General features: G+C 43.7%; 1 protein-coding gene across 1 annotated transcript in view; it reads left to right on the forward strand.

The window, feature by feature from the left end:
• The window catches only part of LOC120986803 (phospholipase A2 inhibitor and Ly6/PLAUR domain-containing protein-like), a 55,253-nt gene that overhangs the window by 22,173 nt on the left and 19,567 nt on the right, over positions 1 to 13,513 (forward strand). The window lies entirely within an intron of this gene.

Raw genomic sequence — 13,513 nt, forward strand, 5'->3', positions numbered from 1 at the left:
AGGTAAGCAGAGAAGAGAAGTCAGCTGCTTTCTCTTCAAACAGCTGATCGGTGGGGGGTGGGGGAGCGGGTGTCGGACCCCTGCCGATCTGATATTGATGACCTATTCTGATGACAGGTCATCAATAGAAAAAAGTGGACAACCCCTTTAATATATATGACCCTTGTGGGTATTTCAACACAGAATAATTACCGTATTTTCCGGCGTATAAGACGACTGGGCGTATAAGACGACCCCCAACTTTTCCAGTCAAAATATAGGGTTTGGGCTATACTCGCCGTATAAGACTAGCCCTCCAACGCAACCTACTTTGGCATCAAGATCTGCAGGTAATTGTTGTGCAAGTTTCGTCTTTTGCCTCAGTACCATATTATGCCTTTCCAAGAATCTAGTACACCAGGATACAGTGGCCTTAAATCTGTTGCTGTGATCTGGGTTAGATTTGGCCCACTGAAGTGCAAACAAACCTATTTTATTTCGTGTCCCTACATAACCGTTTTGGCGATGCTCATTCACCATGTCTGCTACATGTTTTTCGAATTCTGGCCAATGTGGGGTGCCTCTTCTTAATGCACACTTACCCCTTGGCATACTCTTTAATGCTTTTTCATTTGCTTTCCAGTCCCGAACCATCTTTTCTGCTACTCCGTATTGTCTTGCAGCAGCGCAGTTATTATGTTCCATGGCAAAGTTTAGAACTTTAAGTTTAAAACTGGCTTCATATTTCTTTCTTCTTGCTGGTAGAGCCATGATGGGGTCTTGACTGTTAGCCATTTGTGGGGCAATGGGACAACTGTCGGGACACTACAGTCTCGCGCCATGTACGTTTTGAGCATGATGGGGACCCAAGGTGCCTCTCCTTCATGGGCATCGAAAAAGTGAAGCCACCTTTAAGAGGCGGCGATTGGGATAAAATAATCCTCCAGTGTGAGGCGAGATGGATATTCTACCTTAAGACGGTATATCCCAATGGCCTCAACGAACAACAGAGTTATACATGCTTCATCTGATGTCAAGGGATGATGAATGCCATGGCATTTGGTGCGCACCCAAGGGTGCTAATTGTTCCACCTTTGTGCATCAATCTATGGGGGCTGTTTGTCGCACTCTGACGTGGAGCGTGGGAATATTAATGCTAATATCACTGCTGATATAAGCGTGGAAGACCTAACATATCGGAAGATATAATGATGAGAGAACTGATAATGAATTATTGACGCAGGAATGTATTTTTTGCTGTTCAATATATCCTCTTCATTTGCACCACATGTAAAACTAACTACATGTAGGCATCGGTACGGATGAGAACCTGGCTAAGAAATCCATATTCGACTGATTGTATTAAATGAAGTTACCGTCCGGCATCTGAGACGTTTACCAGCGTGAAGTGCCTGCGCGTCATCCGGTTACCTCAGACACAACTTCCGGCAGCCTAGGCGATTATGTGACGCGACCTTCCGGTGGAATGGAGCGCATGGGAACGGCGTGCGTTCCACCGGGAGAGGGCGGGACAATAGGGCGGAAATAGTTGGAGGCGCTGATTTTAAAAGGCGACACAGCAGTGTATACTGTGTCTCCACACTGCTGGCATCTTGTAGTGAGGCAAGGCGAGGGTACTATTGGGGACACTTCCCTATACCCCAGAGGGCGTGCACCACTGACCGTCCACACCGCTTTGTATTTACAAAGAAAGAAACTCTCTGCTGAAGCAGTAAGTTACAAATACATACTTAAGAATGTTACTTGGATGCATATGAAATTAAGCATATTTAGGGATTGTGTTTTTTGCACATTTACTTTGTGTTTTTATAGAAACCCTCTGACTTCAGTAAGCCCCTGATGAGTTTCATAGTTATTGGAATGAAACATGGCGTGTAGGGCAACACAGTGAGGGAAATCACAGGGAATAGGCCCCATTTAGGGACAGGTTCCGTATGGGGTTGCCCCTGTCGGGGCGGGTGCTCCGTGTCGTTGAGGCAGGTCTATGAGAATAGCCCCTAATCATCCGTATAGGGAGGGCTCTAGACCAGGGCATTATAGGAGTGTCCAGATTGCCATATTATCTGAAGCAATTCGGCCAGATTGTCACATCATCTGAAGCACTTTGGCCACCAATGCCTATACCACACAGGAGTACTACGCCACCCACCATCTAGTGAATGGTATGTCTACCGGACGGCTTAAGATCCATTATTCCCTTACAGACGATTCTGGATGGTGGCAATATATGTGTTTATATGTGTGTATGTTATTTTGTCCATTGTCCCACTGCAACCACCATTATTTACAGAATGCATATAAATCCAATAAAATATCGACAATACAGACATACAGATTATAAACTGTGATACCACTCACCACCACTAGATGGTGCTATAACCAAACACCATCACTTCACCAATACAGAACGACTTAAAGGGAATCTGTCACCTATTTTGACCATATAAAACCGTTAACATAGCAATGTGCAATAAAGTACCTTCATTCCTGCATGTGTCTTCTTTCTTTTATTCAACTTTTCATTCTTATTAAAAAGCGATTTTTCTGATATGCAAATGAAGTCTCAAGGTGCCCAGAGGGGCGTTATTACTCTGCTCTAGTGCCCAGCAACGCCCCCCTGCAGTGCCCAGCCGGCCTCCCTCCAAAGCCCAGCACGCCTCCTAAGAAATAAATGTACTCCCACATACTTGCCAAACGGTGCCGCCCCCTCCCCACTACGTCATTTAATTTATTCACTGCACCGTCTTTGCTTCCTCCTCTCTTGGCCTACGGCGCCGCCCCCTCCACTACGTAATTTAATTTATTCACTGCACCTTCCTGGCTTTCTCCTCTCTTGTCCTCCGAAATGATCTAATCTCTGATCTATCTATGTTCCTACCCCAGCAGTACTTATCCCCCCTGATATCTTACGTTACCTCCTCCTGGATTATGATCTCCAAATCAACTGAAGAGGGTGTAACGTATGTTAATACCACTATGATGTCATCTTAACCCTTGATATGCTAAATGGGATGCTCTCCACCTGTTGAACTGCAGATGAATATCACAACTTTAAACATTAATTCTAAATACCTAATAATACATTCACATGACCTTCTTAACCTCTCCAACATACATCAGTAATAAGGGTTTCTTCTACTGTCTTTTAAAATTCATGATAATGGACAACAGGACAATGGGCCTTCTTACTTGGCATCTGGGTTTATATATTTAACTTGTCCACATGGATGACTAATAACATTCAGCTCTCCTCATGAAATCCAATTAGTAGGAAGACAACTTCAATACTTCCTAGACCGTATAAGGCTATAGTCAGTGAGATACACACGGCATAAATTATACGTATATTCTAAATGACACATACATGGTACAATATATATATTTTATACATATATATATATATATATATATATCGACACACTGTTGCACATAAATGACACATTATATAAATCATTGGATATGTTGCAAATCTAAATATACCACACAGAAATATATAGAATATAATTATGAATACATGAATTGGACATCACACACCAAACGTTTCCTATAAGGCATGACTTCCTTAATGACCTTGTAATAAAATAAAATAATACATTACTATTTAAATGGTTATCTCTCACAGACACATGTCTGTAGGACCCATTATAGTATTAACAGATACACCACATCTGCTCACAATAATTTTTAAGAGACAATACACTCTATGTCTGCTACAAACATTTTACCCAAACTGAACTCAGCATAAACTCATCTCGGCCTATTTCAATCCTACATAAAGATTTTAGACTCTGGTTCAGTCTGTCTTTACACTTAAAGGCAATGAGCATTGATATTTAGACTATAATATCTTCAGATAAGACTGTACACTTATGAAAATGCATGACCATCCGTCGTTCCAACATTAGAATTGGCTGAAGTGCAGCTGCTCCTGCTTCCCCCTGCCTTCCCTCAGAATCACCAATCCAACTCAGAATACAACAACCAGCCAATCACGGCAAGCGATGTACCGGTATTTTCTGTGCACACTGCATACAAAGCCTGCTTGGATTGGGTGGGTCAGCTCTCTCTGCTTGCCCAGCCCTCCCTGTCTTCAAGACTATCTGAGCGGTAGTACTCAATGTGATACTGCCGGCATGAGAAAACCACTGAGAGTAGGGAGAGGGGGCTACTTCAGGAGCGCCTGGCTGGAATGTAGCGCACGGTGGCTCAAGCTAGCCTCTAGTAAGTTTCAGCACGCCGTATACCGGCATATAAGAAGACACTCAGCGTATAAGACGACCCCAGACTTGTGTTAAAAAGTAGCCTTATGCGCAGGAAAATACAGTACCATGCATGCTTGAGAAAAGGGGGGTTTGGTCCCCAAAACATCACTGCTAGCGTTGATCGAGCACCAAAGTGCTTATGTGATCGAGTAGAACACTTCCCGATGCTCTACAGAGCACCCGAGCATTAAACCAGGCACCCCCTGGCTCTGAGGAGGGGAGGGTGTCGGGACTCTAGTTCGGCTTAGGAGTCCCTGCTCTGACTCCATATATAGCTATGTCCATATATGGAGTCAGTGCTTGGGGACACCCCAGTGTATTTAAATCTAATTCAGCCTCTATTTCTGAAAAGTTTCTTGTGGGATTCGAACTCACAACCTTCTACATTACAGCCAAGAATCTTAACCACTACACTATAGGGCTGCACAGCCAGTTACTAAAAAATAATAATGATAAAATATAAGACTTCTGCTGTATAGGAATAGGACGGCTTGGGTGTAATTACACCTGCTCACCATGCAGATGCAACGGCGAGAAGGAGGCAGCGCTGGCACAGCGCGTGCCTCCTCTTCAAGCAGCTGATCGGTGGAGGTGCCGGGTGTCGGACCCCCGCCGATCTGATATTGATGACCTATCCTGAGGATAGGTCATCAATAAATATAACTTGGACAACCCCTTTAACCACTACACTATAGTGCTGCATGGCCAGTTACAAAAAAAATATAGGAATGTATAGAAATACTTACTACTACTATTACTACATACAAAAACAAAAATGGCCCACGTGCCAAAACTAAAGTTAGTACATGCAAATCATATTGCAGCAAAAATAAAGGGGCCAACTATAAAAGATAAAAGTACCAGCTCCTAAACCCAAACGCAAAACCTACAGAAAAATGGAGCTCACAAAGTACCAGTACAAAAATGTATATATTTTATTACAATCACAATACATATATAAACGACCTTGCCATTAAAAAGAAGGTGGCAGAAAAGAACACCATCCTGGTGGGACACCGGCTACATATTCATATTATAATGTAAAAGCTTCTTGTAGGCATATAATGAATGAGGGTAAGTCACATATATTACATGGCTATACACATAAATAATAGAATTATATAAATGATATACAGTACAGATAAAAACTTTGGACACACCTTCTCATTCAAAGAGTTTTCTTTATTTTCATGACTATGAAGGCATCAAAACTATGAATTAACACATGTGGAATTATATACATAACAAACAAGTGTGAAACAACTGAAAATATTTCATATTCTAGGTTCTTCAAAGTAGCCACCTTTTGCTTTGATTACTGCTTTGCACACTCTTGGCATTCTCTTGATGAGCTTCAAGAGGTAGTCCCCTGAAATGGTCTTCCAACAGTCTTGAAGGAGTTCCCAGAGATGCTTAGCACTTGTTGGCCCTTTTGCCTTCACTCTGCGGTCCAGCTCACCCCAAACCATCTCAATTGGGTTCAGGTCCGGTGACTGTGGAGGCCAGGTCATCTGGTGCAGCACCCCATCACTCTCCTTCATGGTCAAATAGCCCTTATTTTCAAAGTTTTCCCAATTTTTCGTCTGACTGACTGACCTTCATTTCTTAAAGTAATGATGGCCACTCGTTTTTCTTTACTTAGCTGCTTTTTTCTTGCCATAATACAAATTCTAACAGTCTATTCAGTAGGACTATCAGCTGTGTATCCACCTGACTTCTCCTCAACGCAACTGATGGTCCCAACCCCATTTATAAGGCAAGAAATCCCACTTATTAAACCTGACAGGGCACACCTGTGAAGTGAAAACCATTTCAGGGGACTACCTCTTGAAGCTCATCAAGAGAATGCCAAGAGTGTGCAAAGCAGTAATCAAAGCAAAAGGTGGCTACTTTGAAGAACCTAGAATATGACATATTTTCAGTTGTTTCACACTTGTTTGTTATGTATATAATTCCACATGTGTTAATTCATAGTTTTGATGCCTTCAGTGTGAATCTACAATTTTCATAGTCATGAAAATAAAGAAAACTCTTTGAATGAGAAGGTGTGTTCAAACTTTTGGTCTGTACTGTATATTATTAGCAGGCACACTTACAATTGGAGTAACGTATTATTTAATATATCAATTAAAAAATCTCACACATAAAATATAAATATGATAACATGCACAAACAAGAAATAATTTTCATAAAAAATTAACAGCGTAGGGATTCAATTAGCAACACATAGCTCATTAGCAGCATAGGGAATAAAATTAGCAGCATAGAGATTCAAAATAGCAGCATATACACTGCATGCAGAATTATTAGGCAAATGAGTATTTTGACCACATCATCTTCTTTATGCATGTTGTCTTACTCCGAGCTGTATAGGCTCGAAAGCCTACTACCAATTAAGCATATTAGGTGATGTGCATCTCTGTAATGAGAAGGGGTGTGGTCTAATGACATCAACACCCTATATTAGGTGTGCATAATTATTAGGCAACTTCCTTTCCTTTGGCAAAATGGGTCAAAAGAAGGACTTGACAGGCTCAGAAAAGTCAAAAATAGTGAGATATCTTGCAGAGGGATGCAGCACTCTTAAAATTGCAAATCTTCTGAAGCGTGATCATCGAACAATCAAGCGTTTCATTCAAAATAGTCAACAGGGTCGCAAGAAGCGTGTGGAAAAACCAAGGCGCAAAATAACTGCCCATGAACTGAGAAAAGTCAAGCGTGCAGCTGCCAAGATGCCACTTGCCACCAGTTTGGCCATATTTCAGAGCTGCAACATCACTGGAGTGCCCAAAAGCACAAGGTGTGCAATACTCAGAGACATGGCCAAGGTAAGAAAGGCTGAAAGACGACCACCACTGAACAAGACACACAAGCTGAAACGTCAAGACAGGGCCAAGAAATATCTCAAGACTTATTTTTCTAAGGTTTTATGGACTGATGAAATGAGAGTGAGTCTTGATGGGCCAGATGGATGGGCCTGTGGCTGGATTGGTAAAGGGCAGAGAGCTCCAGTCCGACTCAGACGCCAGCAAGGTGGAGGTGGAGTACTGGTTTGGGCTGGTATCATCAAAGATGAGCTTGTGGGGCCTTTTCGGGTTGAGGATGGAGTCAAGCTCAACTCCCAGTCCTACTGCCAGTTTCTGGAAGACACCTTCTTCCAGCAGTGGTACAGGAAGAAGTCTGCATCCTTCAAGAAAAACATGATTTTCATGCAGGACAATGCTCCATCACACGCGTCCAAGTACTCCACAGCGTGGCTGGCAAGAAAGGGTATAAAAGAAGAAAATCTAATGACATGGCCTCCTTGTTCACCTGATCTGAACCCCATTGAGAACCTGTGGTCCATCATCAAATGTGAGATTTACAAGGAGGGAAAACAGTACACCTCTCTGAACAGTGTCTGGGAGGCTGTGGTTGCTGCTGCACGCAATGTTGATGGTGAACAGATCAAAACACTGACAGAATCCATGGATGGCAGGCTTTTGAGTGTCCTTGCAAAGAAAGGTGGCTATATTGGTCACTGATTTGTTTTTGTTTTGTTTTTGAATGTCAGAAATGTATATTTGTGAATGTTGAGATGTTATATTGGTTTCACTGGTACAAATAAATAATTGAAATGGGTATATATTTGTTTTTTGTTAAGTTGCCTAATAATTATGCACAGTAATAGTCACCTGCACACACAGATATCCCCCTAAAATAGCTAAAACTAAAAACAAACTAAAAACTACTTCCAAAAATATTCAGCTTTGATATTAATGAGTTTTTTGGGTTCATTGAGAACATGGTTGTTGTTCAATAATAAAATTAATCCTCAAAAATACAACTTGCCTAATAATTCTGCACTCCCTGTATATCTCTGCATTCCTCCATAAGCATAAAATAAAAGAATTTTTCACTTGCAGCTCAACTGATGTAATATATGTATTGGAATGCCTATGTCAGAAAATATATACAGTATAGGCAGGACAAAGAGGACATTGAAAAAAACGTGTTTCAGAACACATAGCAAATATCAGAAAGGGATTTATCAACCATACAGTATCAAATCATTTTAAACTGATTCATAACCAAGATCCAAGAGGTCTAAAATTTGCAGCAATAGAGAAAGTGAATAGAAATTGGAGAGGCTGTAACCATCTAAACAAAATGTCCCGACTGGAGTCGAGACGCATATTGGAATTTGATTCAATCATACCAAAGGGCCTCAATGCTGAATTTGAACTCTTTGGTTTTCTGTGATGTTAATGGGTGGGTGCCACTCGCCGACGAACAACCCGGCCGTTATTTATATCAGTCGGGTTCTCCCTTGGTGAAGGGTCCCCACCCTACTACGACTATATTCAAAAAAGAAAATATAATCAGAAACTATATTTATATCTAAGAAAGAAGAATAACAATATGAAAATATATGATTAGTAATTAAGAATGCAATACATTTTTATTGCCACTTATTAATTTTTTTTTCTGGTTATTTACGGCCGAATCACAGAAAACCAAATGAGAATTAAATGTTTAAACTTACATGAAAATCGTAAGAAGACCGCAGAGATGAGAAACATGGTGTTCCCTATCCTATTACTATACTTTTTTTCAAGAAAAAACATAGAATTGACAACCAAGAATGAATTACTTACATATTTTTGGATATTCTTGGATCTATGGGGAATTTTTGAAAAAGTTTTAAACAATTTTTGAGGATTTTCTCAAGAGACTTTTTTGAAAAATCCTCCCAAAAGAGCTTTTTAACATACTTCCTAACATATCTAATGAATCATATATCCTTCTATAATGGATCATAGAGAAATCACAAATTTTAACTGGGCCATAAAACAGAAACTTGATAGCCTTGATAGCCTTTGGCTATTCAACTCTTACATTTTTAATTTATCCTGGGCCATTTAGGCCCCTTTCACACGAGCAAGTTTTCCACACGGGTGCAATGCGTGACGTGAACACATAGCACCCGCACTGATTCCTGACCCATTAATTTCAATAGGTCCGTGTACATGAGCGTTTTTTTTTCACGCATCAGTTCTGCGTTGCGTGAAAAATGCAGCATGTTCTATATTCTGCATTTTTCACGCAGCCCTGGCCCCATAGAAGTGAAAAGGGATTCAGTGAAAAATGCATTGCATCTGCACAGAATAAACTGCACAACTGAACGCAATCGCAGACAAAACTGACTGAAAATGATGCAAAATGGTGCGAGTTTCACTGAACGAACCCTAAACGCATCTGGAGCCAATCCGTCACACTCATGTGAAAGAGGCCTAAGGGTCTTATTGCTCTTTCTGTGTAATACATGATGTAACTCAGGATCACTACAGGATAAGTAATGTATAGTGTTGATTGAGCACCAAAGTGCTCGGGTGCTCGGGCCGAACACATCGGGATGCTCGGGTGCTCTACAGAGCACCCGAGTATAATGGAAGTCAATGGGAGAACCCGAGCATTAAACCAGGGTGCCTGGTACATAGGAAAAGTTCAGAAATTCATAGAAACACTACCATAATGGTTCGGGAACAGCATGGGGATGATGTCTGGATGCATCTTGGACTACCAGGTCGCTGCTGGGAATGAGTAGTACTACTCCACTTTTACACACTGACAATAATACGCACAAAACCAAAGATAAAATCGATTTTAGAGGAAAAATTGTTAGGAAACATTCTTTTCTGTATATTTACTTGTATATAAAGTGGAAGTGCTGCCAAAAAGGCAAGAGGCACTCCGATACAACCTGTATATTACATAAAGGAGGGCCTCATTCACATTGTGGTACAATAGATCAGGTAGTGGGACTCCTACACTCATAAAGCCTATGCACTAAGGGAAAGGGCTGCCAAAAATTACAAGGAATCGGCACTCCAATACACCCTTTATTACACATAAAGGTGAGCTGACCCTGTAAACGATTGTAGGTGAGGGCCTGCTGGTGAGCTGACCCTCTAAAAGATTATATGTGAGGGCCTGCAGGTGAGCTGACCCTCTAAAAGATTATATGTGAGGGCCTGCAGGTGAGCTGACCCTGTAAAACATTATATGCGAGGGCATTATATGTGACGAATAAGCATGTTGATATGATGGAAGAAGAGGATGAGAAAAGGAAGATTCAACCATATACCCTTTTTTGTGGTGGAAGGGGTGCATGGGAATACAGAGTATTCAGTACATTATAAACAACACATTTAAAGTGCCTTTTTGTTCAGCCGTGTTCCTCTGGTGGAGTCGAGAAGTAAGGGGCAATCCAGGCCTTGTTCATTTTTATAAGAGTCAACCTGTCAGCATTTTCAGTTGACAGGCGGATGCGCTTATCTGTTATGATGCCACCAGCAGCACTAAATACCCGCTCTGACAAAACGCTGGCGGCAGGGCAGGACAGTACCTCCAAGGCGTAGAGCGCCAGTTCGTGTCACGTGTCCAGCTTGGACACCCAGTAGTTGTAAGGCACTGAGGGATCATTGAGGACACTGACACGGTCTGCTATGTACTCCTTCACCATCTTCCAAAATGTTTCCCTCCTTGTGACACTAGGAGTGAGGGTGCTGGAAGGGTGTCATGAAACTGTCCCAGACTTATGAAACTGTCCCAGACTTTGGAAAGTGTTGCCCTGCCTCTGTTGGAACTGCTGTGTGTCCCCCTTGTCTCCCCTCCTCGGTTGGCCAAGGAACTATGGACTCTGCCGCTAGCGTTGTCAGATGGAAATGTTTGGAGCAATTTTTCAACAAGGATCTTCTGGTATTGCACTGTTTTGCTCATCCTCTCCACCAGAGGAATGAGAGATGAGAAGTTCTCTTTGTAGCAGGGGTCGAGAAGAGTGAACAACCAGTAATTCGTGTTGTCTAAAATGTGTATAACGCACGGGTCGCAGGAAAGGCAGCCTAACATGAAGTCAGCCATGTGTGCCAGAGTACCAACAGGCAAGACTTCACTGTGGTCATCAGGAGGATCACTCTCAATCTCCTCATCCTCTTCCTCCTCTTCTGCCCACCCATGCTGAACAGATGGAATTAAACTTCCATGGGTACTACCCTCTGTAGCAGAGGCAACCATCTCCTGCTCCTCCTCCTCCTCTTCATCGTCTAATTTGCGCTGAGAAGACGAACTGAGGGTGGTCTGGCTATCACCCTGTGTAATGTGGTCCCCCATTTCCACCTCTTCCACATGCAAAGCGTCGTACTTAATTGTAAGCAGCGAGCGTTTGATTAGACACAGAAGTGGGATGGTTACGCTGATAGTAGCGTTATGGCCGCTCAACATCTGTGTTAAATCTTCAAAGTTTCTTAAAAACTCACAGAGGTCAGACATCCATGCCCACTCCTCGCTTGTGAATAGCGGAAGGTGACTGGAAAAGCGACGACCATGTAGCAGCTGATATTCCACTACTGCCCTCTGCTGCTCACAAAGCCTGGCCAACATGTGGAACGTCGAGTTCCAGCGCGTGATCATGTCGCACAACAGCCGGTGAGCTGGCAATTTCAAGCGCTGCTGCAGCATTGACAGACCGGCTGAAGCTGTCCATGACTTGCGGAAATGTGCACACACGCGGCTTACCTTCACCAGTAGCTGAGGCAAATTAGGGTAGGTTTTGAGAAACCACTGAACCAAGACGTGGGATAGGCATGGGATGGGTTTGAGCTAGCCGAGCTCCAAAGCCGCCACCAAGTTACGGCCATTATCAGACACAACCATGCCTGGTTGTAGGTTGAGTGGCGAGAGCCACAGCTCAGTCTGGTCTCTTATCCCCCTGCCATAGCTCTGCGGTGGTGTGCTGTTTGTCCCCTAAGCATATCAGCTTCAGCACGGCCTCTTGACGCTTCCACACTGCAGAGCTACACTGCTTTCAGCTATCGACTGATTACTGACTGGTGCTGCACGTGGATAATTCGGAGGTGGAAGTGGAGGAGGAGGCGGAGGAGGAGAAGTGGGGGTTGGAGCCACTAACGGTGCTGGTGGAGAGCCTGACCGACAGGGCCCGCAATCCTTGGCGTCGGTAGCACCTGTGCCATCCCAGGGTACAACTCACTCCCGGCCTCCAGAGCATTCACCCAGTGTGCAGTCAGGGAAATGTAGCGTCCCTGGCCGAATGCACTTGTCCATGTGTCCGTGGTTAAGTGGACCTTCCCAATAATTGTGTTGGTCAGGGCATGTGTGATGTTACGGGACACATGGTGGTGTAAGGCGGGCATGGCGCACCTTGAAAAATAGTGGCACCTGGGGACTGCGTAACACGGGATGGCCGCCGACATCAGGCTACGGAAGGCCTCAGTGTCCACGGGCCTAAATGGCAACATTTCCAGGGCCAGTAATTTGGAAAGGTGTGCATTAAGTGCTATGGCCTGTGAGTGGGTGGCTGGGTATTTGCGCTTGCGTTCAAAGGCCTGGGGTAACAACATTTGGATGCTGCGCTGGGACACGGAAGTGGATGTGGTCGCTGATGGTGCTTGTGAAGATCCAGGTGCAGGGCGGGAGGCATCCGGGCCTGCGCCTTCGACAGGGAATTGGCCAGCAAGTAACATTGGGGAAGAGGAGGCAGTGGTGTGACCCGCAGACACAGATTGTGGACCTAGGAGTTCGTCCCACTTATTACGGTGCTTGGATGTCATGTGGTGGATCATGCTGGTGGTGGTGAGATTGCTAGTGTTCACGCCCTGGTTCATTGTGGTGTGGCACAGGTTGCAAACTACTATTCTTTTGTCGTCCACACTTTCCTAAAAAAAGCGCCATACTGCAGAACACTTACCCCTTGGCAAGGGAGATTTCCGCAAGTGGGTGCTCCGTGGAACAGTTGCGGGCCTTTTTGGTGTGGCCCGCCTTCTCCCTTTTGCCACCCCACTGCCTCTTCCAGCCTGTTGCGGTGCTGAAGATCCCTCCCCCTCTGTACTGCTGTCCTCGATCGGCTTTCCACATTCCCAGGTTGGGTCAGTGACTTCATCGTCCACCACTTCCTCTTCCACTTCCTCACTCTGCTTATCCTCCTGACTTGTTGACCTAACCATAACCTCAGTGATTGAGAACTGTGTCTCATCCTCTTCATCAACCTCTTGAGACACTAGTTGCTGCGGACTTATTGGCAACTGTGACTCATTAAACAGTAATTGCTGTCCCCCACCGTCATCTTCTTGCGACTGTGGATGCTCAAGAGTTTGGGAATCGGCACAAGATCTGTCCCTCTTCAAGCTTGCTTGGCGAGATGGCCAAATCAAGGAATGGCGATGAAAAGAGCTCCTCGGAATATCCGAGTGTGT

The sequence above is a fragment of the Bufo bufo genome, chromosome 1 (genome assembly GCF_905171765.1).
Source record: "Bufo bufo chromosome 1, aBufBuf1.1, whole genome shotgun sequence".
In the NCBI taxonomy this organism is placed as follows: Eukaryota; Metazoa; Chordata; class Amphibia; order Anura; family Bufonidae; genus Bufo; species Bufo bufo.